Below are 6,977 nucleotides of genomic sequence, written 5' to 3'. Positions count from 1 at the left end.
TTGTAACATTTAACTTCTCCAATGGATTTCCTTTCTTTCCTCCCATCCTCCATTGGTTCAGCCATGCCTTGGCAATGTCTAAATGCCAACGTGGCTTAAAAAAAGCTTTTTCTTTTTTTTTTTTTTAAAAAAAAAAAAACAAATTTGAACTTGAGACTTTTATATGTAGAATCAATGATTTTTCTTGTGCTTTAAAAAGACATTAGAACTATCACTGTTCCCTAATTTCATTTTAATTGAGGCTGTATATAAGATTAATGCTAACCCAGAGGATAGACTGAGGTGGGTGGGGAGAGGGGAGTAACACAGGGAAATGAGAAGGTGGATACTTGTGAATACGTAGCGCACAGCTATCTGTTTATTATCAATTTTTAACCTCAGTGGCAGAGCAAGGACAACTGATTGCTCAGCTAATGGAAGCTGAAGAGGTACAAACACATTTTTAAGAGCAAAACATGGTAAAGGTCTGAGCCATTCACCACTATAATGTACAATATATTTGTCTATAAATGGAGCTGTTGCAACTAAATGCTGCCCTCTTTGTAAAGTGAATAAATATACATCTCCTTTACCAAATAACCTGTCCTGTGGTTTTGTTGAAAGAGCCCTTAGATACCTAAGGATGGTGGTGAAGGATGAAATGCCCTGTTTGTGCAAACCAGATCTCTTGTGGAAGAGGAAGGCAACCTCATAGGTTACAAAGCAAAGTATCTGTAACTGGTTTCTTAGCTCCTTGTTGCACTGGGGCTGCAGTGTTGTCTGGAGAAACAGTGGATTGTGTCATAGGCTAATCTGATGTGTAGCTTTTCAAGCAGTACTGATGTTCCTGTAGACAGGCTGGCTTTGAATCTGGTGAAAGAGGAATGTGAATGACAGTCTGGTGAATCTCTGGTGAGTGCTGACCTGCTGAGCTCTTGGGGTGTGGAGTAACAAGAGCAGCACCTGTGTTTCAGTTGTACAATGTCCTACGCAGCTGTGTCTCAGCCTTTCTAGAGGGCAAAACAGCACTGTGGGTTTGGGTCAAGCAGTGGGCTGGGTACTTCGTTGGATTGTGAGTCTGTGTTGCAGTCAAGGTGGGCGTTACCTGTGTCCATTATTTCAGCACAACAGAAGCCTGTTGCAGGAGAGGAACCGTGGAAGAACCCGGCAGCAGGAAGAGGAAGGGAAAATCTGTGACTTCTCAACACAGATTCTGTGAGCCTGGTTCAGCAAGCTGGTAGAATGGGTCTGAGTTCTGCTCTTTTCTGGTGTTGGCAGCCAGGTCGTGCTGTATCCTGTGAGCCTTTACTTGCATCATCTTCAAGCAGCTATCCTGAAACTGGATGTGCCAACTGCAAGCAACTGGGGTCCTTGCAAAAATTACCTGCACCTGAGTTGATAACTGACTGTTCTGTGCAATTTCTAACCTTTAGAACTGCTTTTGTGTCTGCGTGAAGCATCAGCCAGCTGATAGACTAAGCATTCATGTATTTGTTTTTCAAAGATGCAACATCATCTGGAGGAAGGGGTTGGGAACTGAGTGAGTAGCCCTGCCTTTCAGCTCTGATGCTGGTGTTTGTATGAATGAAGGGAGTCAGGAGGTAGACCAGCTGCTTGTTCTGAGCAGTGGAGTTTAGGTGGTATAATGTCCACGATGTGTTCAGTGCAAGCCTCAGCGGTTAAACAGTCAGCAAGTCCATGAGATGGAAACTGACGTATATTGCTTTTATATGCCAAATGTGTATTGTGTTCCATTTATAGGTGTGTACTTAACGATCCTCCGGGCACCTCTGCAGATGTGAGGGGTACTGCTTTGCTGTTTTTACGTGATGATGGCCTAATTTCCAGATTGCTGCAGTAAATGACATCTGCGGTAAAGAGTGATACCACAGCTGACCAGAGGGTGTCACAGTAGCTTCACAAAAGGTACGTACCTTGGCTATCAAGAACAACCTGTGAAGTGTGGCACTGAGGATGGCATCGTCTTAGCACTGCTGAATGCATCCTGCTGTGAGACAGTGTCAGTCACAATATCCTCTCTTATTACGGTTCTGCTTCCAGGGGAACTTCCTACTATGCCAAGGGTTTGTGCTGAAGGTTCTTGTTGCCTCCCTTGCTAAATATTGCAGCATTTCTCTGCGGTGTGGTACTGGAGTAAGAGCTGCTACTGAGATAGGGTGTATGGCCTTATAGATAAGTTTCACTTAAGGCTATTAACACAGATTCCATCTCCAGGGGACTAATCCGTGGGATCAGCCTTTGGGATGCTGGTTCCTTGTCCTCTATAAGGAGGGGCTTGGGGAGAGGTCACTGCAAGTAGTTTCCTTGCATGTGTGTCTGGCCTCACTGCTGTGGGACCTTGAGGAACCATCCAGGAGGTGGGCTGTGGGGAAGTCCCATATGCTGTGAGTTAATGAACCGGGGCTAGCTTGAAACTTCAGTTTTACTTCAGAGAGCAGTATGACTGATGTAAGGAAATATGATTCCTCCTAGTTTGCTCCAAGTGGATGACTTCACCTAGGCGCCAGGCAACCGTACCCTTCCTGTCTGAGACGCCACTCACCGCCTCCCTCCTGGAGCGTGGGTTCCTTGTAAGATCAATAAGATCATGAAGAAAATCCTGCTTGGAAGAGAGCCTGGGTCTCTCTCTAAGGAAAAGCCTATGTGCTTTTCTGTGCTTCTGTTCTGGCAGCAGGACGTAATGCTGTTTTGCAGGGAGGGATGAGAGAGAGGAAACGAGATTTGTGTGAGTGGATCTCGCATTATCTAAGAGGGGGAATGAAGTCACTGTCAGACCTGGAGCCTATCCAAAGCTCTTCTAATCACGGAGATGGGCTTAACTAGGTTATTTCAAATGTCTTGGCTTGATAACAAGCACTATAAGTTATTTAGGCATATCTTAAGGGATTAATCATAGATTTTGTCCTTGAAAAAAAATACTTCCATCAAGCTCTGCACTGGCTTTGTGAGAGTAGTTTGTCTCTGAGCTCCTTGCACTCAGGACCCCTCAATTTCTGTGTCTAAGCCGGAGGGCTGCTTGCTTTCATCAGCAGGAGAGAGCACTTGTCAGTCGGCTGTTTCACTGACTTCCCAAAGGCCCTGCAACAAAACCCCTGCAGCACTTTGCTGCCTGCTGGCACGTTTTGGGAGGAGCAGGTTTGTGTGCTTGCTATGCTCTCCTGCACATAGTAAACCCATTCTTTATATTCAGCTGCTTGCCAATGGGGGGCAATAAATGATTTATAACCATGGCAGCAGTTGCTGTGGGAGACTGGCATCAACAAGGAACTTTCTCGTGTCCACGTCAATGAAACTACAAAAAATCTTTCCACTCTGCATCAGGCATCTCTGGTGCCTCCCAAGGATTTGGTGTAGAGGTAAGTCAGACAGAAATGGTATCACATGCAATGTCTGTAACAGAACTGATGACTTTCAACTGTTCCAGGCTGGAAGTTTGGATAGGATCTTCTGCCATCATCTGGGCTTTCTGGGAAAGCAGCTAACAGCAAAGATTTGTAGAATCTGCTTTTGCTTGAGTTGCTCTGTGTTGCTTCAGAGATTTCTGTAATGCAGAAAATCTTGCAGTGTGAACATTGGCATCCATAGCTGCTGTTTCAGCTGAGGGGCTTCCAGCACTTTGCAGGCTTGGGTGCACTCTGGACTTGCAGTTCTCCAAAGTATCGTCTTGCATTCAGGCTCCTCAAATCAAGGTGTACAGCTGAAATACAGGGATGATTAGGGGAGCTACAAGAAAGAAGCAGACTCTTTAGTAGAATCTGTGGTGATAGGATAGTTAGAGAAAAGACATTTAGGTTGAATATAAGGAGAACATTTTTACTGTGGGGGTGGTAAGGCACTGGCACAGGTTGTTCAAAGAGGTGGTGGGTGCTCCGTCCTTAAAGACACCCAAGGTCAGGCTGGATCGGGCTCTGAGCACCTGGTGGAGCTGTGGGTGTCCCTGCTCACTGCAGGGGATCGGAGTAGATGGCCTTTAATGGTTGCATGGGAACCGTTAGGTCCCAGCCTGAACCAGTGATTGAGCACCTGGTGAAGGGGTGGAGCCAGCCCTGGAAACACAGGTGCAAGCAATTCCCCTATATGACCTCCCTAACCTCATTTACAGGCTGGCAGCCAAGAGGAAAGGATCTCTTCTTGGAGACTGTTTCTTTTAAGGTATTTTCCAGTGAACTCTTATCTTCAGAGCAGGGTAAGCTGTTTCTTTTTTGTTACCTGCTTGTGAGTAATTCACTTCTTGGGTTATCTGAAAATTGGTCAGGCAGCTACATACCTCTATTTTTATACTATTCAAGAGTCTTTTCCAACTTTAACAATTCTACAATTAAGGATTTGGCAAAAGGGTATGTTTAAGTGAAGTAAACTAATAGGGTGAAGAGATGGCTTTTCTGGGAAGTATGAACTCTGGAGGAGTTTCAAAGTGATGATTCCTTTCCTACAGTTTCCTCAATTCCAGTGAAATATTTTTATATTTATAGGAAGGGTTTTTCTCTCTGTATATAAATAAATAAATTTTTGTCTAGCTAAGCTTGTTCAAATGGAGAACCCCATTGTACGATGCTGAAAGCTGCACCAACTGCTGCTTTGTGGAGGGGAATGATAACAGTTTTGTGCCTCAGTTTATGTTTCATATGCAGGACAAGGGAGAAGTTAGCACTGACATTTCTGTACAGAACAGTGGTCCCAGTGCTAGCAAAATGCTGTGAGTAGGAAAGCAGCCTATGCACACCAGTGGAGTGATACACATGTCAATAACAGTGCTGTACTCTGAAGTGTCCGAGGGCTGATGCTGGCTGTCCAATTGTTTCCCCTGCTGATCCAAGGCAAAGAAACACCTATTGCATCCTCAGGAGGGCTGATACAGGTTTTGGGATTGTAGCAAATATAAAAGGTTTTCCTAGCCATGTTGCAACTCACAGCTCCAATCTGCTGATTGCTTTGCAAAATGGTGGGGGAAATATATGTGGTACAAAACCACTGGGTGCTCAGCCTGTGTCTGTGCTGCTGGCAGCTGTCCCCAGCCCTGTGCTCTGCCACGCACACAAGGTGCACTCCTGTGGCCGTGCCTTCTAGCTCCTTGTCTTGCACTGCGTGTGCATGTTGTCTTGTGGGAAAGCTGTTGCAATGTGGTTAAAATGCTGGGATGCCAGAAAAGAAGAGACTGGTGGTGATCTTTTTTTTTTTAAATGTAAAACAGTAATAGCACTTCTGGGGATGTGCAGAACTTAAGTGTACTCAGGGACCATAGCAGATGACAAGTGAAGCCTTATGAGAATATATATCTACAGAAAAGAGAGTTAAATAAGCACGGTCTATGTGTCCAAATTAATTTGTAAAGTGTGTTTCTCTGATGTGTGAAGTTTAATGGTGTGCACAGAACCTTAGCTTTCATCAATTTGCTTAAGGGTTCCTGTAGTTATCGTGACTTCAGGAGGCAGCTTGAGAAGCAGGTCTGGTGTGCCTGATGTCACTGTATCACTCAGGAAGGAAAGGCCTGGTTTGGGAAGGTGATCTTGTGTAGCTTTGAGGCCTGGGATGTATTTTCTCTCGAGGATTTAAGATTAGAGTTTTAATTGCATCTGATAAGAAATGCTCTGAACATCAAAATAGTGCTTGCTGAGTGGCTCCCAGTGTCACTGCATTATAGCTGTTGAAGGATTACAGTAGATCCCCCTGTACGAATCTTCCATTAACCCCCAAGTCAGCTTGATGCTTCCAGCTGCAGGATTGGTGTCTCCAAAGGCTGCCTGTTCTCCTTCCTCTTGGAGTCCCTCTGTTTGCCAGTCCTTCCTTTATCATTTCTCAGTTGCTAGAGCCAAACGTAGCATCATTTAATGCTGTTTTGAATCATAGTGCTGTAATATCTTGAAGAGAGGGGAGAACGGGAGGGTCTCAGTTGCTCCAGCTCTCATCTGTGATGTTTTGCATTTCTGAAGCCTGTAAGGGTTTCAGGTGTGGTTTCCTAGGGCTCAGCTCATGCTTGGTATTTAGAGAGAGAAAAAAGAGATCAGAAGGGGGAGGTGTGTGGGAGTGTAAGAAATCCTCCTTCATTAGAGGTGTGGGAAACAAAAATGGGTGACTGTGCAGCTCTGACACGTGCCTCAGAGGGAGAGCTTGAATGCAGCCCTATTCATTTCTGAAAGGGAATGATACAGCAGTGACTGTTGGGGATGTTCCGGCCCCAGAGTGGGCTCTCAGGGGATCTCTGCTTCAGCCCTTCTCTTTGTCCCACTTGGTGCTCACAGGCCTGTTTCTCACACTTTTTTTCCTCATTTCTATGCAGCGTTTTTCCTTTTCTTGTGTTCAGAGAGTTCAGACATCAATGTGTGCTCTAATGCTGGAGTGTGCACCTGGTTCTGGAGTCGTTACCATCACCTGTTGGCATTATTTATGAAGAAGGTATTCATATGTAAATAAACTGCTGATTATGTGGCTGCAAATGCATGTGAAATCAGCTAGTTGAAAATCAGAGGTTGGTTTCTAAGAGGGATAAACTTGCAGTTGATTTAAAAAGCTTGTTTTGCAGAGGACAGAGGTGAGGTGTGTTCAGTCACCACTATCACAGAATCACAGGGGTTGGAAGGGACCTCAGGAAATCGTGGAGTCCAACCCCCTGTTAAAGCACTTCCCTACAGCAGGTTGCACAGGTAGGCATCCAGACAGGTCTTCAGTATCTTCAGAGAAGGACACTCCACAGCCACTCTGGGCAATTGTTCGCTCTTGCAGTAAAATTCTTCCATGTGTTTATATGGAATTTCTTATGTTCAAGTTTAAGGCCATTTCTCCTTGTCCTATTGCTACACACTGAGAAGAACCTGGCCTCATCTGTTTGCCTCCCACCTCCCTTTAGATATTTATAAACATGAATCAGTTCCCCCCCCAGTCTTTTTCCCCAGGCTGAACAGACCCAGGTTACACTGCCTTTCTTCATATGAGAGATGCTCCACGCCCTTTATCATCTTTGTGGCCTTTTGATGCACTCC

At 45.1% G+C, this 6,977-nt stretch overlaps 1 protein-coding gene across 2 annotated transcripts in view; it reads left to right on the top strand.

Moving 5' to 3' along the window:
- Positions 1-4,096: 4,096 nt before the first annotated feature.
- Positions 4,097-6,977, top strand: part of TOGARAM2 (TOG array regulator of axonemal microtubules 2) — a 46,467-nt gene continuing 43,586 nt past the window's right edge. Inside the window, exon 1 of one of the 2 annotated variants that reach the window (XM_052682107.1) lies at positions 4,097-4,186. The gene's annotated coding sequence lies outside the window, so the exon portion shown is untranslated. The remainder of the gene's footprint in view (positions 4,187-6,977) is intronic. The other variant, XM_052682101.1, reaches the window with a different exon arrangement.

The sequence above is a fragment of the Tympanuchus pallidicinctus genome, unplaced genomic scaffold (genome assembly GCF_026119805.1).
Source record: "Tympanuchus pallidicinctus isolate F22 unplaced genomic scaffold, pur_lepc_1.0 scaffold1, whole genome shotgun sequence".
NCBI lineage: Eukaryota > Metazoa > Chordata > Aves > Galliformes > Phasianidae > Tympanuchus > Tympanuchus pallidicinctus.
The sequence above is the reverse complement of the archived record's forward strand: the minus strand, read 5'-3'. Positions and strand labels throughout refer to the sequence as shown.